Source organism: Miniopterus natalensis, chromosome 3 (genome assembly GCF_054644295.1).
Source record: "Miniopterus natalensis isolate mMinNat1 chromosome 3, mMinNat1.hap1, whole genome shotgun sequence".
NCBI lineage: Eukaryota > Metazoa > Chordata > Mammalia > Chiroptera > Miniopteridae > Miniopterus > Miniopterus natalensis.
Window position 1 is genome coordinate 61,813,634 of NC_142083.1, and position 26,905 is coordinate 61,840,538.

The 26,905-nt window shown below is 43.1% G+C and overlaps 1 protein-coding gene across 2 annotated transcripts in view; it reads right to left on the reverse strand.

The window, feature by feature from the left end:
- MCC (MCC regulator of Wnt signaling pathway) overlaps positions 1–26,905 on the reverse strand; it is a 342,772-nt gene that overhangs the window by 104,115 nt on the left and 211,752 nt on the right. The window lies entirely within an intron of this gene.

Consider the following 26,905-nt stretch of genomic DNA (forward strand, 5'->3'; position numbering starts at 1 on the left):
TCAGCTCATTCTTCCCCACTGTCCCCCAGCCAGGCGAGACTGACCAGATGCTTCCGCACTGACAGGCCCTCTCGGGGGAGCAGAAACCAGACTCTGATAAATTATGCTGTGAAAAGACCATCCAAGAATCCATCCGGGTATCTTTCCCTGGCCAATTCCCTCAGGTTAAATGGAGCTACAAAGAATGTTCTTCGTATTAACAAGGTACCATGTGCTGCCAGGATCTCAAGTGTTCAACTTTCAAGTTCTGAGCACTGAGCTTAAGCTGCCCAAGCACCTACCACATACACAACTTCTGGGGCCAATGGGTGGGACTGTCTCTACGATCCATTCAAAGCACTAACCCCAAAGCAAGACTACCTTCCAACCCTTGTTCTCTGAGTCACTACTTCTCGTCTGTCTTCACTGTCAGTTCCAGGTGGGGTTCAGCCCATTTGCTAGCTGAATTCCACATTACATTTGGGTGACTGACTAGAATCAACAAACTCTCCCTCTTTAAAGGATTTTTTTTGGTAGCTTCTGCCAAGATGGATTTAAAGTAAGGAGTGAACAAATAAATGTGATCTTTAAAAATGGATGCGGTACAACAGTACATAATTCAACTCTGAAGATTTTAATTTCAGGTTTAGAAAAATGCCCTTTTCTACAACAGGCCCCATCCGCACTGCATGTTGTTGGCTGGTAGGCTTTCGGGGAGCGGTGGCGAGGGAGGGAGAGGGGAGATACAGGGCAGGGACTGGGATTTCAAAGCGGTTGTTTATGTTAGACTATAACAGCAAGAAAAGTGACTTCACTTAATTGCGTCGGGGCTGCAAACCAACAGATCAATAGTCGACGTGAAATTAGGAATGCTTGAAATTTAAAAAAGGAAATGTCAGGCAATCTGGCGGTATTTGCCTTCTCATGCAGGGCTAGGGCCGCTCCGAAAAGGTCACTTTGGGTTTCAGATACAAGGTTCTGCCTGATGAATTCTCAGCACAAATGCCACAGTGTTCCCATTGTACAATCTTTTTGAGGCTGTTCTGCTTCCCGTATGGTGGAGAGGGACACAATTCACTCCCTTGGCAGCTGGGGTGGCTGTCCGCCTGTGAACTGTCGCTCTGAGGATTTTCCTTCAGCAGCAGACACTGCGCCCTGCTGCACCGTGACGTCAAGTCTTGGGAGGACTGTCCACCTCACTCGGGGCGACAGGATAAAACAGGTGGAGAGCTGAAACGTTTCAGACACAGAGGAGCGCGAACCAGGACCCTGTGTCAGCCTTGCTTCCTCCCTTATAGCATCTCCCCTCCTACTTCTGGGGGAAAGGGCTGTCGGAGGGGCTGGGGAGGAATTAGAGGGAAAAGCTGCCAGGGGAGACTGAATATTCCACACCGCCTTCGTGAACTGGGCCAGAGGGGGGACACCAGAGTAGTTATTTCTGGCATCATACACGGCAGAGGGGGGCCAGGATGGATCACTGCCATTGAGGAGAGCACTGAGCTTGGAGCTGATAACACCTCCAGGCCTACCTGCTCTCCAGATTGGCAGGGAGATCCATGGGAAGAGTTTGGCGAAAGTCCCTTCACTTCCCTGATGGAAGAGGCGTATCCATAAAGTCAGAGTAGACCAGTTGCTCCTAATCTTCCTCAGGTCATAGATTCCTTAAGAATCTCATCAATGTGATGGACCTTCTCCCACAGAAGAGTACAAATTTGGGGTTCATGCATGAGTTCCACCTTATTGTGGTGATAACACACGCTGGAATCTATCCACGAACCCCAAATTAAGAAACATCTGTACTAGATGCCAGCTCTGTGATCCCGCCTAGTTTCATAGACTGTATCATATGTCATAACACAGACATTTGATTGAGGAAAAGGCCCTGGTACTTGACATCTCCCACTTCCATATTTGCAGGCGAGTACCTGAAACCCAGAGATTAACTTGCTTACTTGGGATCTCATGGATAACTTAACACTTGACCCAAGGCCACCGGTGCCCTTTCCTCACCATATGATGTTATATGTGACAGTAAATTTCAGGTGTTTTTAATGCAAATAAAATTTTTACTTAAAATATTTCCTTCTAATTATTAAAGAAAAGAAAGAAAATGTAATAGAAAAATAAACTGGAAAGATAGCATACTAAAGTTTAGTGGTGGCCTCTGGGTGGTTTCAAACTATTTTTGGATACTTAGGGTTTTTTTAAAGAGAAAGAGGCTTTTGTATGAAAGAAACAAGAGAGTTGTGACTGTGTTTTTGCATATGTAAGCTGTAGTATAAAAATTGAAAAGGGTTCTTTTCCTTCCTTGCTGCATCTTCCTTCCCATCCACCAGCTTTTCTGATAGAAGGTAAAATTTAAACAATGAGGTAGAATATTCACAGGTCCCTTAATGCCACTGACAATTACTCAGCAGAAGCTATAACTACAGAGGGTGGGAGGGGATGGGGAAAAGTTTGCCCATAAGCCACAAGAAGCACTGCTTGGAATCAAGCTGACAGGCCCCTCCCTTACCATCTGAACACAGAGGGGTTAAGTTCCCACCACAAGGCGCACTCCCCACGCCCTGGAAAGTTCAGTTCAGCAGCTCTTCTTGTCCCTCCTTGTCAATAGCCCAGCAATCTAAAGCTGACTAGCCCTCCCTTCTTTTTTGGTCTCATCCCCTCATTCTGTCAGAGCTGGTGGTATCTCTACAAATTCATAAGCTAGAGCAGGGGAGAGGAACTTCCAGCCCACGGGCCTGGTATGGCCTGTGAAATCATTAGGTCTCGCCCTGCCAAGGCAACAGTAGGCGGGACTAGAAATTCAGTAAGTCTAGGGCCTTTTTTCATAGCTAATTTTTAATTTTGTATGGCCCGTGAATGATGTTATAACTATCCAAATGGCCCTTGGCAGAAAAAAGGTTCCCTACCCCTGAGCTAGAGAGTTTGTGGACAATGCTACACGTAGTGTGACAGAGCTTCCACATACGAGAGATACACAATTTTGCTTATGTTTCAGTGGTGACAATGGGTAGGGCCAACTTCTTTCACCTCATGAACTGTCCTCTTCGTTAAAGCAGAAGAAACAAATACAACTAAACTTCACCAAACACATAGTCTTGGCAGGTGCTACACTAAGAGTTTTCTCCTCTTTACCGAATTCAATCAGCTGAAGAGTCCTGCAGAAGAAAGACAGTGTCAAAACCCCAGTGCCAGCCTCTGGGAATATTTTGAGAATTCTGTCAACTCGATAGTAATAATTAAAATCATAACATCAATAGTTACCATTGGTGTAACGTTTAATGGGTACCAGGCGCTTGGACTAAGCACATTTCATGCAGTATCTCATTTAACCTTCACCATAATGCTGTGAGATAGGAAATATTACCTCCTCTTGACAAATGAGGAAACCAAGATCCTGAGGAGGGATAGAAAATCAGCCCGAGAGCAGAAAACTAATAAACAGCAGAATAAATATTCACACACAGATACCCCATGCTCTAGTCTCTGCTGTGTGCTCACCAGCGCCCGCTTTCCCTTGCTTGTGGGGTGCGTGTGCCCGTGGCATGTATATGGATGGGAGGTCAGATGTATGCATTGGCAGGGGTGGAGACAGGGGGAAAAGCAGGGAGCACAGGGAGGTGACAGGGAAAGCCCTCTTGTAGCCGCGACGAAGCTTGGGGCTGGCGGTCAGCTCAGCTCAGTGTGTATTTGGGGGATTCTCTTTAACTTCCTGTGCTTGTTCATCCTTTTGAGAAGGGTTTGTACCAAATGGCCCCACCCTGAGTTCTGTGCTTGGGGCTTTGCCTACTTTATTTGCCCACTTGTCAGAAAGGATCTGTGGAAACTCACCACACAAGGAAGCTTCGCTACAGAGAACTGATCAGCAATGCTCTTTCCCTTGGAATTGAAAGCACCCTTCAAATCACACACAGTCTTATCAGTGGAGAGGAAATTTGAGAATGTCTAGTCCACTTCCCTCCCTATAAAGACGTGAAACAGACCCAGAGAAACAAAGCTCATCAAATTCCGATTTCCCACTTCCCTGTCCAGAGCTTCCACTTTCCCATATGGCAATCTGGGAGCTCCTGGGGAGTGAATAACTGTGTACATCCCCTGTCCTTGGAAATAGCAAGAGACATTTGTACATGAGAAAACAGCCTCATTCAGCTTTCTTTCCAAGACTCCCTACACCCCAGGGGCTCTAATTCAGATACACAAAGAACAAAATCCCTGGCAAAAGGGTAGCAGTCCCTGCCAGATGGACACAATCAGGCCTGTTCAGTGGCTTCCAGGCCTGAACATTCCTATTTACTGCTAGAGTTCCTGCTAGGAGCACCTGCTGTGTAGTATTTCAAGAAAGGCTGCTCACAGCCTTGAAACTTAAAACTCATTAAATATCATCTACGAGATTGCTCACTGCACGCAAAGCACTTTTTGCAGCCCTAGATCTACTCAGAAAGCACAGCTTTTGTCTTTCACTTTCCTGGTATTTCACTGAGAGGTCAGCTGTCCCTGATTTACTTTTTAAACTTCTGTTAAACTTAGTTGTTGAAAACAGCATTCTAAAGCCCCTTCAATATGGCAGCACTAGGATATCATCCACACAAGAACAACTGACCCCATCCAAGTGTGCCCAACATGGGTGATGGTGCTAACTCACAAAGCAGCCACGCCACCAGCCCTGGCTCCCACCTGAAGCAGCTCTTCCCTCGCCTCAGATAAATGGGTGGGAGGTGACTCCCAAGGATGGGAGGTCACCAAGACTGACCATTGTGGGGTTTGAAGATGACCCTCAGTCCCACCCCATCTGCAGATATATGCTCTTCTAAAAACAAGTCACATAATTTTACTGGAAATATTAGCTAGTGCATGGGTGCTTACTGTGTGCTAGCTGCTATACTAAGCATGTAACACATTTTCAATTATTCTTCACATGGCCTTATGAACTGGATACTGTTCATCCCCAATTTAAAGAGGTAAGGATCGAGGCTTCGAAGTTCAGTAAATTGTCCAACTAGTAAGTGGCAGAGCTAGAATGAAAGCCCAGGTGAGTTAAACTCCAGAGCTGGTTCATGACCACCATGCATCATGCTTTGCAACAGAATATCATAGGACTTCCCAGATCCTTGCAGATACCCATGAAACTGTTGAGAAGATAAGGTCTCAGAGGGTTCCTTTTAGGAGAGGGGAAAACAGAATGGCAAAATTAGCATGGAGAAAAAGGTACTAATTATTTAAAACCTCCCATATTTTGAGAAATAGAAGACCATTCAGTTGATACCCGATCCAGGAAGGAATAAAAAAAATTAATCTCCAGCTATTTACATAACCTATGAGGGAAAGTTAAAGAGGAAAATATTGCACCGGAGGAGAAAAGCCCTTAGTTATGCTAATTAAACTACATGGGAGGAAAGGTCGCTTTAGCTAACAGATCTTAAAAAATAAAAAAATCTAAACAGTAGAATATTATATATTTTTTAAAATTTACTATACAAGTATTATAATACAATAGTTGCTGGTAGAAAGGAATAACTTGGTATTTTCCACTAACAAATAATTTCTTACTCCTGGTAGTGTTATTTTATTTTCAAGGAGAACCAGAAATACATGTGTGTACAGGGATATTTGTAAAGAAACAGGCAAATAAAGACACTGCAATAAACCGGCAGCATCCACTTACATTTCAAGGTGGGCTGCATCCTAATGACACATCATGAAGGAGATGAAGATCTAACAATTAAATCCTACTAATCAGAGGACATGAATATTTCAGCGTGATCCCCGAGGCAGAAACTCCCACAGAGAATTATATGAACAGGAGTAAAAGAGTTCCTGACAAGGCCTGCATTGTTCATAAATTTTTATATTGATCCAATTCAGCACGTATTGAATTTCTCATTCTGGAGAAACGAAGTACCTTTAATGGTGAAACAGTCAATAAACTCTGCAGATTAGGAAGGGCCATAGTATTTTACAGCAATGGTGAAAGGACCTTATTTTTTTTTACTGGATCGAGGACAATGATTTTCTTTGGGAAAGCAACAGATTTAGATTTGAGTGTGTGTGTGTATACATGTACAGATACATACATATGTACTGTTACATGTACTCACACACACACACACACACATAAACTTTATATAAAAACTCAAGGCACACACTTTCAGACTTTTCATTAAAGCACAGGAGATAACCAAGTTTATCAGCAATTGAGATACTCAATACAATCATTTTTAAATGCATTACCAACTTTTAAAAGATACTTTAACATGCACTATTTCATTTAAAGAAGATCACTTTAAATGCCTGATGGCATAAATAAGCTCCCATTTCAGTGAGGGCACAGGCAGGCGAGGCTTCTCCCCTCCTCGCCCCAGGGCTGCTGACTGATGGGCCATTTTGCCTCTTACTGGTACATCTCATCTGAAGCACCAGGAAACGGTAGACACACATTTCAAATCTGCTCAACTTTCTCTCCTATCAGAGGCCCTGCTGACTGCTTCAGAGAACAGTGTGTTTAAACAGAAGGAAAGATATGCATCTTCTCCCTTTCCAAATCACCTAACCCGGCCAATACTAGTCCCAAGCAGGATCATCTCGTTCCCAGAAAAGGAATACACTGGGAGACGGAGCAGAGGGAGAGAAACAATGGGAGGAAATTCTTTAATTAAGGACACAGGCTTTATCACTATCAGAAAACAGAAATATAAACCCCAGTCCTGAGTACCAGTTTAGCATCGGTTAAGTTGCTAAAATGTTCCCAACCTCAGTTTACTTACCCTGTAAAACAGGAACAATGACTATACAGAGTTGTGAGGATTAAATGAACATACTGCAGGTAAATCACTTAACCACAATGCTGCCTGGCAGAATGCTGGCCACCATGACACTGTCGTCTTAATTATTATGATCATCATGCCATACTTTGTGCTTGCTAAAAAGCGTCAAGATAAAATTGGGCCCTGAAAGAGGGATGGGTTACTATGCCATCTCCTTGTTTACAGAAACCTTGATTAAGCAATCAGAATGACTCATCACACTGAGGCCCAGAGCACATTAATCACAGTAATCTACGCTTTGCCTTTCAACATGTGCAATTGAATCAGCTGCTCCCTGCACCCTGGCTGGGCCTGCAGGTAAGCAGGCAAACACATTAATCCTAAACAGCCTAGAAACTGAAGTAGCCTCACACCCAGTCTGTTGACCCCACCCCTGGCTCTCATATCACAAGGTAAGAGAAGATCAAGAACCAAGTGGGGTCACTATCACATGTACAGTGACCCCAAAACCAGTTATCATAAAAATGTGTCTAATTGGTAAATCTTACTGTAAGCAAGGATATGCACAAAGATATGTTCATCATAAAAAATGATTAGCTGAAAAAATTGCACGATATGCTTAATACACTACGTTGTCAACAAAATAGAGAACTATATAGGACCATTTAACATGTAATCATAATTTCCCATATGAATACTCCCTTCCTCCATTCAGGCTGTGCTTTCCACTCATCCCCACCAACCACCTGGAACAAGTTTTCCTTCCCCGCAACCCCCCTTCTCTATCCTTTTACTCTTTGTTTTTTATAACACTTATTACTACTTGACAATATATCACACAGGTTTCTGGTTGATTCATTTCCCCACGAGACGATGAGTTCCAAGAAGGCAAGCATGTCAAGAAACTGGGAAAATAGCCAACAGACGAGATGAACTGTGCCTGGCACATGGTTGAACTTCAGACGCTATTTGTGGAGTGGATAAATTTAGGAAATTAGAAAATTCAGATAAAAAGAACTTATATTATCCTTACGCCACCATCTAGAGATCACATCACTAGCAAATATCTGTCAGACATTTTTCTACTGTAAATATACTTAAAGTAGCGCATGTGAACAATAGGTTTAATATACTACTCTTTCCTATACTTCAGACTCTCCAAATAATTCACTGTATCATTAGTATCTCCTCTAAGTCGTCATATCTCTGCAACAATCATCCATCCTCCAGTGGCCCCTCAAGGATGCTAATATCCCTTTTGATAAATGCTACCAAGAACCAAGCACATGTGCCATGAATTCTGGCCAGCACACTTCCTATGTGCCAGGGACCACGCCAATCGCATTCCATGGTTTTCACTGGCTTCTCACTAAACAAGTTCGGTGCTATTATAACCTCATTTTGCAGATAAAGAAACTGAGGCAGAGTCTGTTTTTCTAGTACCTGAAACCCAAAACTCCCGACCTGACCTAGCCCATTCACCATCACTGCATCTCATTTACTGTGGGTATCCAGGGTCACACATTTGCAGATCACATGATCTGGTGTGGGCCAAGGGAGAGAATCGGAGAAGTTAAGATTGCAGGCTTGGAAGACGTCCAGCGCCAGATGGTTCATAGCAGCACTGCTCACGCTGGAGAAGCCGCTGGTATCAGAAGGGAGTTTCAGTGAGACCCCCTGCACTTGCTTTGACAGTGCCTGGTGCCGGAGGGAAGAAGCTTCGGCAGGTGAAGGGCAGGAGGAACTCTGTGGCCAAACAGACCCATAAAGACCTGGGTCCTGCAAGGGAGCCATTCATCCACCAAAGCGGGTGTGCCCCCCACCCCACCTGCCAGCACCAGCCTGGCCAAGGCTGGGTGAGATTGCGCAATCCCTTGCCAAATCACGAAGAAGTCAGAACTGCAGATGAAGGCTGTAACACACTCCAGTGCGCCACAGACTAGAACAAAACACTGTGGTTTGAGTCCAGCTTGACAGCATTCCGGCTCCTTTCCTGCGAGGAGCCACTTCTCCCTCCACGTTTCCTGCTATTTTGCCTCTAGAAACTGCAGCACAATGCTAACTCGGACAGGTGCATAACAACTCAGCATTATTTTAATGAACAGAGCCTCCCCCTTGCCCCCTCTGCCTCTAAGGAACACATTTTATCACATATGCCTTGACAATTTTCTCTCATATAAAGTAATTTATTCCCCTTTTCTGCCCCTTCTATTTCACGAGCTAATTCTGAAATTAATAAAGTGCAGGAAGGGGGTCATGGCAGAACTCACAGACCGCAGATGGGGAGCTAAGGACAGCATGAGGTCTCCATCTGCGTGCCGTCGTGGGACTCTGCTCTAATGCCCTTGGGAGGAAGCAGCAGAAAGGATATAGAGGGAGGCGTACCAGTGGCTGATGGAAGAAACGTTCCTTTGGGTGCATGTTTGATCAGTTGCTTCCCACTTGCTCTAAATGAAAGGAGCTCCCACAGGAAGGCATTGTCTTCCAGCCTTAAAATGTGGCTCCCAACAAACGCAAGCATGGTCCCAGGCCTGGCTCAATGCTGCGTGTCGGTCCCAGAGACGGTTTGGTTGCTCGGGAGGTGGGGAGCTTTGGGGTAATCACCAATAGCAGTGAGGTGTTCTTTCATCATGCGTTTTGGATATGGCATTGCTCCCTTCCCATGACACAGGTTCGTTTGCCAACTAAATTCCTCCAGTGCTTGTAAGTACAGAGCTGTACATCTTCCCAAGCCCACAAGCCTCATCATTAGTTCAAACATAATACAGCAAAGGAGGTGACATCTAACCCTCTGCCCCAGCACCCCTTTCCTCTTACTTTAATCTCGTAGACACAGCACTAGAATCCAAACAGAAAAACTCCTAAAGCTGCCTTATTTTGTTCCCAGAAGGCAGGAAGCGGAACATGTATTAAAGATTTCTGTCTAAGAATAAAACATTTCCAACATAAAGATGTCAAAGGAAAACCTAAATCTGGCAGTGCCTAGAAATACTGCAGTTTCAACAACACGAAAACCAAAATTTCCCCGAACTATTCAAGCTAAGCTTCACTGCTAAAGAAGTTGATACTGTCAATCGTTACGCAGAGACGTAAATACAGGGACACAAAAAAAGCACTGAGCAGGCTTCCACCTGGTATTCAGATGCAGTCTCCTTAGAGGCCCCCGTGAGCTGCCCTGTGAGGTCAAAATTCTGAAATGCTAATTCTGAATGCTAAATGCTGGTGATATTATGCAAGCACCATTCTGAGATGGATAAACAGGATGATAAGATCCAAAGACTCTGTGTGATAGTCTCCCCATCAATTTCAATCCAGGGCATCATTTATCAAAAATATAGAGCTTATTTCTGGGCTCCCAGAAAAGTATCTCAAATGTGAAATGGGATTATCTAGCTCTGAGGTGCGAAGGATGAAGGCCGACTAGCACCACCTGACAGGCACATGACACGCTTACACGCAGGACAGTCTCCCGCGTGCGCAGCCCGAGACAACGGGGTACATTTCAGCAGGAGGGTTCCGGTTTGCTCTCCCAGGCGCCCGGCAGTGCGGCCTGCTGGGTCTTCCTCTCTCGGAAGACCTTGCAAGGCCAGGCTGGGCTTCGTCGCTCTGGGGTAATGCGGGTGTGGTCCTTCCTGAGTGTTTAGTCTACGGCCTCTCGAAAGTCATTCCAGTCTGATGATTCTCTCATTTTACACCAAGAGATGCGCTGGAGCAGAAAAGGTGAGTCAACACCCAGAGCGATTAGGGGGCAAAGAAAAACAGAGGTTATATCAAGAGAAGCTCGGGCATCTCAAAGTAAGCTTTCGCTTGTTTGTTTTCTGGGTGTTTAGGAACCCCGGCAACAGAGGTTCCTAACTGAGTAACATTTACAGGATCACAGGATTTGCGCACTTTACTCCCTGCTGCCCTATGGACCGAGCCATGGCATTTACACGTCTGCAGGGCAAGGGCTACCCAGAAAATTACTGCAGTAGAACAGGACATTTATTTAAAGTGATTGCGACATAAAGGAGTAGCTGCCCCACCCAAATATCAGGGTAGAGCAGCGATTTCCAACCTTTTTCATCTCATGGCACGCATAAACTAGTTACTAAAATTCTGTGATACAACAAAAAATATATTTTCTGCCTGACCAAAAAAATAAGGTATAATTTTGATTCATTCACACGGACGCCTGTTGTTGCGTCGGCTGTTGTCTTTTTAAAATTTTATTTGACAATCTAAGGGAAAAGAGGTCAGTGCCCCTGACAAAATGACCAGATATGCATGTTTTAAATATTCTTGTGGCACACCGGTTGAAAATCCCTGGGCTAGAGTGCACAAGGTAAAGAACCACCACCTTAAGTTGGCAGTGGAACAGATCTGAACTCTCTTTAGACCTTTAAAATAGTCTTTCCAGGGGCTGAGAAACCTGATCTACAACTATTAACGTCCCTTTTCAATGGCCATCTTCAAAGAAACAAAAATTATTCAAAATTTGCTAATCGTCTCAAGATTTTAAAAATTAAAACTTTATCCTGCCTCATTCCAGATGTTACATTCTTTTGGGGAATGGATTTATGTTCACGAAGAAAAAGTGGAAACATACTGTATCATTTCCTGGGGAAAACACAGAGCCTGAGAGTATCGTTGTGAAGCAATAAGGTTATGCCGATTATTTTTAGTAATTGCACATACCTAGCGCGATATTAAACCACGGGCATGTCACGGCAAGACTACTGGAGCTTATACACTATTCATCTTGCACCAACATGGCAACTAGAGAGCCTTAAGGAACTGATAACTTAAACATGGAGTGTTAAAATTTTGCTAGAAATGTGTTTTTTTCTTAATGAACTCCAGATGTTAAGAGTACCTTCGTCTTCGTTTAGACCAGTGCTTACATGATCTGTTCTTTGAAACCTTCTGAAAAAATATACTTGCATTTCTTTCTCCCACTGCTTTTTATGGACAAGACTGCAGTTATTAACGTACTTTTTAAAAAAACTTAAAAAAAAGGATTAGCTCTGCCCCATAAGTCAAATGATTTCCATAGAGGTAGGTTAATAGAGTATACAGAATGATAAATTTATGCTATGAAAAAAGATAATATAAAGCAGAACTCCCCTACAGTGAGTTCAAATTCCAGAATATACCATGTGCATAAAACTAGCAGTTTATGGAATTCTGAGTCGCCAGGTTTGAAAAGAGGGTGCAGGCCACGGCAACCCATGCTTTCGCGCTATTTTCATTTTTTTATTAAGCCCTCCCACTGGGGTGGGGGTCGGGGAGAAGAGGGCAAATAGATTGGTGGCTGGGTGCAGGGTGGGGGAGCAGGGCAGGGCAAAAGAGGTGTGGCAGGGCTAATGCCATGCACCGCATTGTGCCCCTTACAGTCTGTAACACAAAGAGGCCCTGGATTCGGGCTAGACCAGTAGCAACGTCTTAGGCAGGCTTCAGCCCCCATAATATCCACAACTGCTCCTGCAGACATCCAGTAGAAGCAACCGAGCGGTGTAAAGACTGTGTTGGCTCAGCAGGCTTCCCCTGTGGCCCCCCTTCCCAGAGCATCCGCCTGCATAGAAATTTTGGAACTGCCACTGCCCCAGATGCCTGCCCTCGCGCCGGGGAGAGGGGAAGAGACACTGACTTGCATCGTCTCGCTGTTTTGTGGTTAAGAAGGGAAGGGGAAAAGGGGAAAGGGATTAAATCAAAGGGTAGGAGGAAAGGGGAAATAGAATGGATATGCCAGATGCATGGAGGCAGCCATTAATTCTGAAGGAAGCTAAGAAACCCAGAATGAGAAAGAAAAATAAGGAGACGATTAACTAAAGGAATCAGCATTATAGGTTTAAAAAAGCAACCACTATGGACCCTCTGAAAGCCTTCTCCTTGCAGGACCATTTCTGGACCTGAATGTGTCAAAGCCTTCACCTTGCATTATCTCCTGTAATGCCATCCCCACACCCTCCCAACCAAGCACACTCAGGAGCATCCAAGCTTAGATAATTGGGTGGAGTCGAGCTGTGGCATGAGAAATAACTGGAGGCTGTTCTGGAAAAAGAAGCCTCTCATTCAGACTCGGTCAAACTGCTCAGGTGCAGAGCAAAGGGGTTAATGTTCGAGTTCAGAAACTCGGTGCGGGTCACGTTCTGGCCACGGGGAGCCACAAGGGTGGGTTTCTTAAAATGCATCAACCTGCCCTCTTCCCCATCACAGGTCACCTTTTGAACTGCTGTGGGATGACCTGGGAGAAAAACAGAAAGCTCTGCAGCCAGGCACTCCTGTGTGAGTGTAGGAACAATCAGAGGGCTGTCTAGAAAACAAAAGGCCTCGTAACAGCAGCTATTCAGGCAGCAAGAGGCAATTCAGAAAAGGGTACTGCTTGGAAGGTCATAAATGATATGCTTTAATTCTGCTCTAGTATTTATGCATTGCCCAACTTCACTTTGGTTAAATAAAGTACTTTCTTCTGGGGACGGCAAGTACATTATACCTCAGCTATAGCTACTATGATAGAATTAGATGGATCTATCCTACATATCTCAACTCTGATGTACAATTCTTAGGATTTTTAATAAGATGCACAAGTGGTGTTTTTTAAGGACAAGATCATCAGTAGTTCTGGTCTTTGTGGAAAAAAAGTAATAAATGTGTCTAAATTAAATTTTTTTTTCTTTCTTTCCAGCAACTACTTTTCTTAAACAAGGACAAATAGAGCCGTAGGACATACCTAGTTCCATTATTTCTTTCATCTTTTCCTCCTTTTCTTCAATGGACTTTATATCTACCCCATGGCAGAAACGTCCTTCTCTTGTAGAACTGGGCAATACCCCATTTTCCTACCTCTCGGGCAGGAAGCAACATTTCTAAAAACTTCTGATAAACAACAACCACGTGAATGATGGGAAGCTTGGCTGCTTTTCTGTGTGTGTGCCTGTAACAAAGTACCTCAAGGCCCTACCTCTGGGTACCCTCACCCACTCCTGTTGCTTTCTTTATCTGTTCTGTGGAAGTTAGTATCTACCCTACCCACTTCCCAGGAATACTGGGGAGAGAAATGTTTATGTAAGTGTTGCATGTTACAAGCACTATAAAAATGCTATTTTCAATAAATGATAACAGTTCAGGGTGGTACTTACTGACTTTTATAGCTCCCCTTACTTGGGTCCTTAAAATTAATCTCTAACACACTTGATTATGTTTGCCTCTGTTTATAAAGCTTGACAAGATGTCATGATATGGACTGTATCCTTTTAGCTAACAGGGTCAGCAATGCAATATGAGCAAGCACCTCGGATGGGCTCCGCTCCCACACAGGAGCCTTAAGGAACACTGATCTTTAAAGGCTAGACTTGAATTTTGAGGGTCAGGATCCACATATTGCCAAACCACTTTCAGTATCTTTACGCTAATAGAAGTCTCCCAAAGTAAAGAATGAACGCTTGGTTCCCAGTACTGGGATTTCTGCACCTTGGACTTAGACTTCCCCGAAGGGCTGGGTATGAGTGTCTTTAAAACTTTGGTTTCAAATGTGCTGGATGCTCTTGTCAGCCGTTTGTTTTTCAGGGGTGTTTGGCCATGACCTCATCAAATCACAGAAAGTGAATTCCTGGAAGCTCACTCAGGTAGTCTTCAACACAAAACCTCTAACTCACAACTGTGTGTGTCTACAAGGAAGTTCCTGAGACAGGCTCTGCAGAGCACAACCGCAGCATGAAACAAGATAACTTCCCATCAGACAGAGCCCTTTTCTTGACTCTCAAGACTAAAGACCACAAGCAGCAGCACAGAAAACAGCTATTTCATCACTCTGGAACTCTTAGCCTGCATCTCTCCCTCCAATGTACTAAGCTTCAGTCTGGCAATTAGCTGACAGGGCAAAAACGCACAGACAAGCAAAAGGTGAAACCCCCTTAATCCAGGAAACATAACTGGGGGCTCTGTGTTCCATGTCATTTCACAGAAGTTACTGGGCTACCTCCAAGAAAAAAATCCAGCTATGGAAAAGGAATTCTCCAAAAACTCTGTGGTTTCAAGGCATAGAGAGCTTCAGAGATATCTGCTTGACTCACCAGGAAGTCCAGACACTGTTTGGGAAGCCTCACCTAACAAAGGCCCTCCCTTCCCTGCCCCCATGGCCCGTCTCCCAAGGGTTGAGCTTTTTAATCTAGAAAAAGTAAAGTGGAAACCAAACAAGCACTGGTTGATTCACCGTGGGAGCCTTGGGAAAGCAAAGAATTATTATTTAGGAAAAGGATTCTGTATGAGGACACAGGACACTTTTCTCCACTCAAGGAGTGGAAGAAAACAGAGACATGTGCCAGTGGACAGTTCATACCAAATGAACATAATTCAACTCAGAAAATCCAGGTACCTGGCTTAATATTGATGACCAGGTGCCACTTACAAACGAGACAGGATTCAGAGCTGATGGCACAGCTTCTGTCCATGTGACCACAAAACCACGCAAGTCAACATCTCAGGAGTCAAAATGGCCTCTTTAAAGTTATTTCACAGCCTGGGTAAGATTTGAGAGGTTACTGTGCTATTTAGCTTCTTCGGCAATTCATCTGGATACAGAATCTGCTTCATTTTCTCTCCCATGATATGTGGTCAGCTACTTCCTACAGCTTTATCACTGAGAAATATTTACTTTCTATGTACATGTCTTACCCTTCTAAGATTTTGCTCTTTCCCCCCACCTTTTAAATATTGATAAAAACCAGGCTACGAGAAAGAAGACCCCGCCTATGGCCATCTGTCCATCTTACTAGAATGGCCTATGTGCTAGTTGTACCGTAATTTAACCAACAACCAGTTACTGAATATGTAACTGATTTTCTTTGTTGTATGATGCTGCAATGAAGAACAATTGGACAAATTCCCGGAAATGGAATTATTTGGCCAAAGCTTCTGAGTGTGAGATTGCCTCCCCCATGTAAGCTATCGTAGCATATACTTCTGCCAGCCGAATCTGTTTTGCTTATTCCCAATAACTCTACATATATCATTTAAATGATTTTTTTTTGCCCATATGGTTCCAAGATGACTTTTAGTCTTCATTTCCTTGATTATTCAAGGCTCAATTTTTTCATAAATCTTTTGGACATGTGACTTTATTTTTAAATTGCCTGTTCATGTTCTTTGCCCGTTTTGACAGGATGTTGACTTCTTAGTGTTTGATGTGTATCACGGATATTAACCTTTCCCCATATGTGTTGCAAATATTCTTTCCCAGTTGGCTGTTCACTTTTTAATTTACACATTTCTTGACATCTATGTTTTATATTTTTATGTTGTCTCAATAAATATTTTCCTTTATAGATTTTTTTCCCCTTTGCTTTTTGTTTAAAAAATCCTTCTTCACCCAGATCAGATAGTTACCTACATTTCCTTCACTGTGTTTTTTTAAAATATATCTTTATTGATTTCAGAGAGAGGAAAGGAGAGGGAGGGAGAAAGAGATAGAAACATCAACGATGAGAGAGTCATTGATCGGCTGCCTCCTGCACGCCCCTGACTGGGGATCAAGCCCGCAACCCGGGCATGTGCCCTGACCAGGAATCGAACCCTGATCGCCTGGATCCTAGATCAACACTCAACCGCTGAGCCACACCCAGCTGGCCTTCACTGTGATTTTTAAAAATGTAGTCATTGTTTAAATCTTTACTCCATCTGTAATTTCACTGTATACATAAATTCCAAATCTAACTTTGTTTTTATTTAGTATTTGTCCTATTACTACTGAATAATTAAACCCTTTCTACTGTTCTTATACATAGCCATTGCCATTGCCATGTTGCTAAATCAATTTTTTATTACTTTAAATTACAGTATGAGAATGTTTAATGTTGTTGCGTTAGTGTAAAAATCTGCCCTTTGTTTTTAAAAAATATTTTAGCTATTTGTTCATGCTTCTAGATAAACACAGAATTTTTATGAAGATTTTAAGAAAATCTCATGGGGGTTTTGCATTAGAACAACATTAAACTTCCACTCTCCCCTCAGACAGTATAGTCATGTACAAGACTGAATCCCATATAACAACATGGACATTCTGTTAATCAATTGTAATTTTCTTTGCAGTAGCTCTCCTTAACCTAGACTCAAATTCCTTAAGGTCAAACACCATGTCTATTTTGCTTCTCAGTGTGTTAGATTCCTAACAGCTAGCACAGTACATGAACATGTATAATTACTGAATGAATTAAATCAAAGTGACCTGGAACATTTGCCTTAAATATCTAACTTAGTATCTCTAACCCAAAATAGCTAATATAGCATCGTAACTCTGAATGCACCTGGTGTGTATAAACTGAGCAAAGGTGTACAGGGATTTATAGGCCATTGCACCCAACTCTGACCAGTGGCATAACCAACTCCAAAGATGGAGACCTTCCTTCCTGCAATACAACACAAAAGGTAAGAGAAAGTGGAGGGTAACAATGGGGTAGGTTAATATGAACTAAATAAAATGAGCAGATTAGGAATTCATGTTTGAGAACTACAGAAACTTTACTAGAGTGAGGTCCTTTTATATCATTGCCATGGAGGAGTGGAGAGGTTAGCAAACTACTTTTAAAAAGTCCCAGACCTGCTCAGCCAGGTGGCTCAGTTGGTTGAGTGTTGCCCCTTACACCAAAAAAAAGATTGTGGGTTCGATTCCCAGTCAGGGCACATACCTCGGTTCTGGGTTCAATCCCCGGTTGGGGTGTGTATGGGAGGCAACAGATCAATGTTTCACTCTCTCTCTTTCTCTCTAAAAATCAATAAAAGAAATATCCTCGGGTGGGAATTAAAAAAAGAAAGTCCTAGACCCAATGTTCAGATTTAGGACATTTAAAGAGCAATGGCCCATGACAGAGGTGGGTAGAGAGAGAAGCATCCTGAGTCAAAAATATGGCCTGAATCCGTGTTTCTGACTAGTCTGCTTTCCAACACCTTGCTGACAGGGCTCAACTAATAAAAATAAATCTGCTGGTGGGACCGGGAAGCAATGAGGCAAATCATGCCCAGGTTACTGGTAAGGATCACCTGCATTACTTATGACACCTAGGGAGTACCTCTTTTGATCTAACAATTTACAAGTTTTAAGATATATTTACAAAGGTATTTGTTGTAGCACTACAATAATGTTTTACAACAAGTAAACAACTGAAACACACATGCCCATCTACAAGAGAGGGAATGGATCAACTGTGGCATATCCATATTTTGCAGCTGTGAAAAAGAATGAGATCTATTGCAGATATCATTAGCAAGAAAACCATAATATATTAGTTTTAAAAAAGAGTTAAGGCCCAGCTGGCATGGGTCAGTGGTTGAGCATGGACCTATGATCCAGGAAATCGCGGTTTGATTCCCGGTCAGGGCACATGCCTGGGTTGCAGGATCAAGCCCCAGTAGGGTACGTGCAGGAGGCAGCCAATCAATGACTCTCTCATCATTGATGTTTCTATCTTTCTCTCCCTCCACCCCCTCTGAAATCAATAAAGACATATTTTTTTTTAAAAAAAGTTAAGATTAGGATGTATCTAGTCTAAACTAATTTTTATAAAAATATTTACCACATATCTGAATATTTGTGCATTTGACGTGAGCATAGATGAATATTAAAGAATACCAATGTTAAACATGGGTTAAGTAGGGAAACAGAAATGTATGGGGGGAAAGGGATTGACTTGGCTTTTCCATGGTATATTTTAATGTCAACTTGTTAAAATGGGCATGCATAGCTTTCGTTCTTGAAAGGAAAGGCTAACAAATTATTCTTGAAAATAAACAGGTGTGTCAACAAATTTTGAAAAATGGATATTAACAATGCAAATGTAAAATTATCTCAGAATTATCAAATGTAGAACAAACAAAAATAATGAGCCCCATTAGAACATACTTGAGACAGTCAAGCTTTGATGACTCAAAGCTGGAAAGAGGTACTACAATTAGTTTTCCTTTGATTTCAGGGACTTATTTATTCTGCTTATCTTAAGACAGAGCTAACAGACCAAATGGTTTTGAAAGGTCCTAAGAGGTTCTCAACATTTGGGCATATTCCAGGAAACTAAGTTAATTCAGCTATTCACAGAGTGGCACATTTGACAGGGAAAATGCAAATCAGATTACTATAGTTAGTGTTCGATTAGCCACTCAAACTGGAGGGGAAGCAGTGACAGATCAGTAGAGATGATGTTATAACTGCCATCATTTATTTGACTTTTGAAAGCTTTGTTCGACTTGCTCAAGAAAATATTTAGGAGGTTGTATGAGGTTTGTATGAGATTGCCAATTTTCTGTGGAGTATGCCAAGGGCTAAATTAAAGACCAACCACAGGATATTCCTTATAATATACTCTGAAATATAGTCAACTATAAGGAAGAAATAAAATCGTCCCCAGTCAACCATCCCTAGAGTACTTTTCATAAATATTTTTAACCTGTAGGTCACGACCCATAAATGAATCTAGAAATAAATTTAGTGTGTTGTGATCACCATGGGTATAGATTCTAAAACCACTGCCTTCCATACTCCCATTTTTCCTGCCCCTATCCCTACACCTCCTATTCCAAACCAGCAGGAAGAAAGCATTTTCTCTCAAGTCTGTACAGCCACATCCTGTGCTGATTTGCAAGGAGCTGATTTTGCCACTAAAAAAGTCAAGTTCAAGTAACGGTTCAAAAATTTAAGAGATAATTCTATTTTCTCCAGCTCTCAACAGTGTTTGCTGTAATGGGTAAGTTTGTTATAATGAGGTTTGCCTTTGGATTTCTTCTTGAGAAACAGTCCCTAAATTCCCTTTTCTTGTACATTAAAACACCACACATAGGAAGAAGGCGGGTCACAACAGTAAAGCTATAATGCTGGGGTCAGGCTGGGTTCTTAAGGTCATTGACAGCCCACCAGCAGCAGCTATAGAACAGAGAGGGCATGTGCTCTGAGTGCAACCGCTAGGAAACCCTTCAATCTGAATAGTGACATTTTGCAGCTGTGCTGCTGGCATTTGGAATTCCAAAGATGACTGCTGCCAGCAGAATCCTCAGGGTAAACACATTTACTACTGAAGCTCTAGCATGTGTCTCCCACACAGAAGTATGAAACTAATCTCCAATGCAATAGCTGTGGGTGACAGCTCCCTTGTGCTCAAAACACGTTCATCTGCCTACCAGCCTGTACGCAAAGGGACACACTCACGGTACTCCAAGCTCAACAAGCCTTCTTCCCTTGCCAGCCGCCCAGCCCCCACCCCATGCTGCTCTACTGCCTCCTTCAACCAAAGGAACAAATCAGTGCCAAGAGCCCTGTTCCACACACCCGCTTGCCTAAGCCTGAGACTTGGGCATCCTTTTTGAATTTTTCCTCCCTAATCCTCATTATCATTAATTTCTGTTGATCTTACCTTGTCAATCTCTCTGGAAACTGTCCACTGCTCCCGTGCCTGCCATATATTCTAGCTCAGGCACCACTGCTCACCTGGGTTGCGACAACAGTGTTTTAACTGGTTTTCCTGCCTCTGGCCTTCTCTCCAAACCATTCTCTAAAGCCAGCACCAACGCTCTAAAGGGCAATTCTAAATCTGTCACGTTTCTAGCTAAAAGATAACTAAAAATAAACAACAACCCTTCACTAGCCACTGAATAGACTCCGCCCTCAGGTAGAGTCCAAATTTCTTAATGTGGCCTAAGAACTGTTCCCCTACCCAAAGCTATGGTCTCCAGCCATACTGAACCAAGTGTTGTTCTCCAAATAAATCATGACCCCTCCCCCCCATTGCCACCGAACTCCACATCTCACTCAGGTGACCTCTAGAAAGACTTCTCTGAACCCTGGTGGGCACCACTCCCATGTACCCTTTCTTATTCCTGTCACAGCATCTGTCAAAGTACTCATGGCTCCGCTTCTTGGGTCTCCTCCACCATGTCTGTGAATGCCTTGAGGAGCAGGATTATGTCTGATTGTTTTACAACACCCAGCAGTGCATCTGCCACAATGTAAGTACTGAATACATATATGTTAAAGATTAACATCAATCAATTCCTCTGTGTGGGGCAACGGGAACTATGGGAAGGCTTAGCCAGGCACTGAAGGTTATTGTGTGAGTTGCACAATTACACAATGTGGACTTTCAGCAGTGGTTAGGAAACCATAAAACCTCTGAGATGTACAAGGATGGAAAACCTAGAGCTAGAGGGTCACGCAAGGACTCTTGGCCACACAACTGAAAAAGCAAAAGCATTCAAATCAATTATATAAGTCTGCTATGATGATAAACAATGTCAACATTAAGTATAGTTTACCTTAAAACCACTTCATATGAAGAAATTACACCAAAAAAAATCACAATTGTAACAGCTATTAAATTTCTCTCTGATCCTTTCCAATTTTTGTCCATGTTTTTTTGTTTTTCTTTAACTAGCTATAATCAGAACTCATACATATCAGTGTTATACTGTATAAGTTTTCCCAAGTGGCTACACAGTCTTCATACACGTAATCTTAATGACTAAGTCAATGCCATGAAGTAAACACATTATAATTTTATTAATCGTTATTCAGGTAGTTTCTAAGCTGTACTAATTTAAAAATAATGCTTGTAACAGATACATAAAACAAATACATAAAATTTCTCTTTAAAAAAAATTAGAACAGAATTTTTTTTTTTTTTTTTTTTTTTTTACTTTAGAGGATTATTTCAGTACCTGAAAGATCCCGAAAAGAATGCACGCTTGGGACCACTGTCCACATGAGCAATATTCAAAACCGCGGCTAGTGTAATTATGAAAAAAAAAAGGGGGGGGGCTCACAAACCAAACCACATGCCTGGTATACAAAGAGGAGTGAGCCAGAAAGGCAGCTCTAGGGGGTGATGGAGAAGAGCTGAGAAAGGAAGAGATGCTGCGGAAATGCAGGCCATCGGGGATCTGGACAGGCAAGGCCAAGGGGAATCGGCCCCTGAGAGACACGAGGAAAGCAACTGCAGAGTTACTCTTGGTTCTCCAACGGGGGTGACCTGAGACTCTCTACCCCTCAGCTGTCCCTGTTCACAAACAGGACATCACAGTGGTGAGCGGACCGTCTCTGCATCTGAGGGCACAGCAGCTTTTCCAGGAAGGTGGCTAGGTGCCAGATTTTAACATGAAAACCATGCCTGACAGCAGAGGATCTGACTTTTCCCCAACAGCTAGGGGGCTAGAAGGCAAGAGGAAGAACAAACAAGGGGAGAAGTGGCTATCGGCAGAGCACTTACGAGAGAGATTTTGGGGAGCATATTTGAAGGAAGAGTAGGATCTATGCCCATGACAAATGGCCCCTCAGTCATACTCCTCCCCCACCCCCCGTTCTGGCCCTGGAAGTGACAGCTAACTTCTGCCCACAGCCTGACTCCTTCCTCGGGGAGCTTCCTATAATTAAAGTTTGATTCGGCGCTCATGTAAATATTATTTCTCACCCAACTGTCATCTTCTATCATTCTTCTGCTAACCTCAACAATCTTCCCGTTCCACTTCCACTGCCAAAGAACAATGAAATCCTCCTGGATACCTCATTCTTAATTCGCATGCTGTTTTCTTTCCCTCCCACCCTGGTAGCGCGGGTCCTGCTCAGAGGGCAAAGGGGATCTGGTTTCCCTGCGAACAGAGATGTGGCCTCGAGTCAGTCTAGCCCTCTTTCTGTTTGTCATTTATTTTACAAAAAAAAAATTTATAACGATATTTATATATCCTCTAAGAAGCCAGATTACTGTTAAGCCTTGAATTCAGCAGAGCTTTAGAATAAAAGGAAAAAAACGGCCAACAGGTCACATGTCACCTTTAAATTCTGTATGTCTCACGGGCTGTTCCCCACCCCCACGCTTCTCCCGAGCCGGCTTCAGTACCCTTCGGAGACCCTTTAAGACCACAGCCTGTGCTTCCAGCAGTAACTGACAGCCCTGTAAATCCATGGGACGCTCAGAAAATAAATCCCGTGCTCTCTGCTGCCCATAGGGCAACATTAATCTTACGAACGGTACTACAGAGCACCGTCCCCCCCCCATCTGCTTTAAGTAGGACAAGTATTTTACTCATGTTAATTGTTCTGACAGGTGAGGATCAACACGGCTTTAATCCATTTGCGGCCCAGCACCGGGAACATTTGTCTTCTCCGGCGCTGTCAGAGGCAAGTGCGCTGGCTTGTTGGTAACACGAGAGCTGCCTCGGGCACTGCTGGGCACCCCCAAGTGACCGGCTGTGCTTTCCGTGGAGGAAATCAGAGGGAAATGCTTTCCCCCAAACTGCTTCAAGGTTGTTTGGTTCCCATTGTGGTTGGGTTTTGATCCTTTAAAAACAGGAGGTAGGAGGATTTTATTAAATTAAGGCAAATTGAATCGATTCCTATTGATTTCTTTTAAAATGTTAGTATCGTACCCTTTACCAATTAATCATATGAACGTCTCCACAAGACAAAAAGGATACAGGCGAATTCAGTAGGATTTCGCTATGAAACTCGACAACCCAATTAGCTACCCTGTGCACTTTGCAAGGATATGCCACCTGTCTGTGACTCACACTGGGGACCATTAGAGCCGAGGCCTGCCGGTGTTAACGAGCACAGGCACACCTGGGTTCAAATCCCAGCTCCACCAGTGAACTCCATGCCCGGCTACAATAGGTACTACGAGGATCAAATGATTTCGCACATTTTAACACCAGCTCAGTAGTGTCCCTAGGTGTGGTTCACTTAAGCTACTGTTGATGCATACGTAAGTCTTGGTTCTGAATTACCTGAAAAAGTAGCTTCATATGACGTGCAAAATATTTCCTAGCTATTTCTACTCACACCCGAGAAGTGTATTCAAAGAGGACTTCTACAGAGAATGAACACAGCGGCCTGACGCCCGCCTCCCCAGTTTTAGGAGAGATGTAGCTTATCACACTGTCCTCCCCAGCACTGCTTCTTCACTAGCTTCCACTTACTCCCCCGCCCCCGTTTGTGAATTTGCCATTTTCTCTTTCCTAATGCCTCTGTCTTGGGTCTTTCTATTTCCTCTTCAGTTCCATCCTCTGTCTTCCATACTTTCAATTTAATAACCTTACACATTTCAAGTTTTCAGTACAGTGCTGCCAGCTCAAAAATCGAATGAAGAAAAATAAATATGGTACGATTCAGATTTATGGAGTGCATGGCATAGAGAACCTACTTGCAAATGTACTTGTTACCCCCTCAAAGGCAGGACTAATGATTTCCTTTTCCTCTCCCCTCTGCTTTCAACCCTCTTCAGGCTGCACTGGGGAGATGAGAGTAAACAGGCCAGAGAATATTCCAGTTTGAGGCTCTGTCTTCTTCAACTTTCAGGCAAAGGGTGGCCCACAATCAGCTGCTTAACAAAAATTACTATTACTGACATATAAAAATGCTTATTATGCCAGTCCTTCTTGCCCAAAATGAATATACATGCCCACATGTTAGGATTTCAACAGTGTAAAAAATCATTTTTTTAGTCTATATAATAAAGCTATGGTCAATGTATCTGGATGCGAGATTTTATGTAATTTTGTTTTGGGTATTTTTCTGACTTCCTATGTTTTTCATGATGGGTATGAATTACTTTTCTAATCAGAAAAAAAAGTATAATTACGTAAAGTCATTTATGTTCTGTCTATCCTCCATTCAGCACCCTACTTTGCAAGCCATCGTTAACCCTATTTACAATTTAATCTGAAGTGGTCCTGAGCAGCCACTTCTAATCTTGAAGAGCCAAAGCTTCAACTCGCCAAACTGATCACATTCGTGTGGCAGTGCCCTGAAAATCAGCATGCATCCTTCTAAGCTCCAAGTTTTATACTGAGACCAATAAATGTCTCTATGAACTGATGACATCATTAAAGACAACTTAGATTCAACCACCCAAAAGAGACAATTTAGACAGTGGCTACATTTAGATAATTCCTCAAGATGGGCTTTGATGAGGAAGCTTTGATTTTCAAGGGAAGTTTTCCGGGTCTGCCGCTAACAGAATATGCCTGGGCATACACAGGCCTCTTCAAGATCATACCGGGCAACTTTCAGACGAGCGCTATTTGTCAGAATACTGTGACCAGCCCTGAAATGTCCTGGTAAGAATTTACAAATGGATTCTGATGAGCTATACCTTTATTTGGACTTAAAAAAACAACACCACAACTTAGCTCTGCTGTTCTCTTGTTCATAATGTCAAAGTCAATATTTAAGAAAATAAAAGACAATACACATGAACTCCAAAGACAAAACTGATAACATTCTGTGAAAATACCATGTGTCTATAACCATCACATGGAATATAAATGAGAGAAAACGCTCAATGGCCTTAGTTACACTCCGACTGTGAGTGGGGTCAAATTGACTTTGTTCTCTGTGCCTCAGCTACACGATGGGAATAACTCCCCCATCCCCCGAGGATTCAGAGAGGAAGTGTATGAGTGCATGGACATAGTAACAAAGCTGACAAATGTGAGGTGTCAGGCTTAGAGTATTACCCACCAAAGGAAAACCTCAAACCAGGATAAAGTTCATCCACCTGGATAATTCCCTTCTTCACATGTAAAAGTCACCGTTGCAAAACCAACACAGCATCAAAAAAATAAAAAGAAAGAAAATGAAATAATCTCCTGGTCATTGTGCTGAAGGCTGGTTACTGTGGCTACAGCCCCACCACAGATTCTGAGCTCTGCCTTGTCCCGGCACTTACAACAGTCACCAGGCAGGTATGGTGTGTTCCCCGTCATCTGTTCTTTCCTAACAACCCAGCCAGAGGCCCTGCTGCAGTTACAGGGCAGAGACGCACTGCATCCGTGTGGGCTCACTGGGCGCTGCTGGAAGCATTCTTGTGTGTTTACAAGGCAATAGCCTCTCTGCTCTGGGGCTACTCCTTATCTGTCAATTTAGTTTCTACATTAGGGGAGATCCCCTCAATCAATTTGCTTTTAGGGAGGTTTTTATAGGACAGAAGGGAATAAACTGCCTTGTCCATATGATACAGGGTCTCTTCATTCCTTAGCATTTACTGATGGCTTATGAGACAGGTGCTCCCTTCAGCCTTCCACAGCTTCATAATGCTCTTCCATTAGAGCACTCACACCAGACCCAGGGTTGAAGTGCAGTTAATTGGGCACACGTCATCTTTGCTAACTAGATAGCGAGTGGTTCATTCAACATACACATACTGGGAACCTGCTGGATGTCAGGCACTCTGTTAGGTGTGGAAGTAAAAGACTGATAAGACACTCTCCAATTTCAAAAGGTAAGAACTCAGAAGGCTAATGGAAACACTCACATGAAAATATTAAAGCACTTGATACCTCCTTTCACTAACAGAGATCACAGTGAGTTTTTGGTTTACATGCCAATCTCCATACGTGATGGTGAGCACCTCAATTTACCTATTTCCAGTTCCTAGGACAATGCCTGGCACACAGTTGGCACCCCTTGTGTGCATGTTATGCAACGAGGAGTTGACAGTGTAGATAACAGAAGGTGTATGCCCAGTAGCCATGCTGTTACAGGAAGACTGGAAAGGGCTACAGTGGAAGCTCTAATAATGTGCCCTGAGACAGCCCAGGACAGCCCAGGCAGTTCCCACTGAGGTGATTTAGGAAGATTTTACTAGAGAGTGGGACTAAGCATGCATCCTTTGGACTAAGCCTAGAGGTAGGATTTCAACAGGTAGAAAGGCTGAGAGATGAGGGGAAGGCGTCCAGGTAGACAGAACAGGTTAAGTAAAAGCATCATATGGTTTATACTGGGTGCACAGCTGCCAGAAGACAGGCCCTACGCTGGGGCTCTGATCGCTCACCACCTCATCTGCTCCTTACTGTCACTGGTTTAAAAGGTTAGTGGTCACCCTAGTAGCCAAAACGCGGGTCCCTTACACATCTGGGAGAAAGGCTCTGAGTTCAACTGAAGGTATGTTTGAAAGTTTAAGTGGTGTATGTTGGGGGCCTGGGAAAGCTAGACAAAATTTGACAGATTTTCCCTTTATTGTAGTGTTTCTCTACATTTCAATGTTCTCAACATACGACTATTTTCAAATCTACCTTATCTTCTTTTAGGTAATAGGTTGGAGAAAGCCTGTAAAATTACTCTTAAAAATATTCTTTCATTTCTACTTAAGAAAGAAGAGTGTAGAGTTAACGACCCCTGACTGAAACATCATGATCACATAGCAACCTCT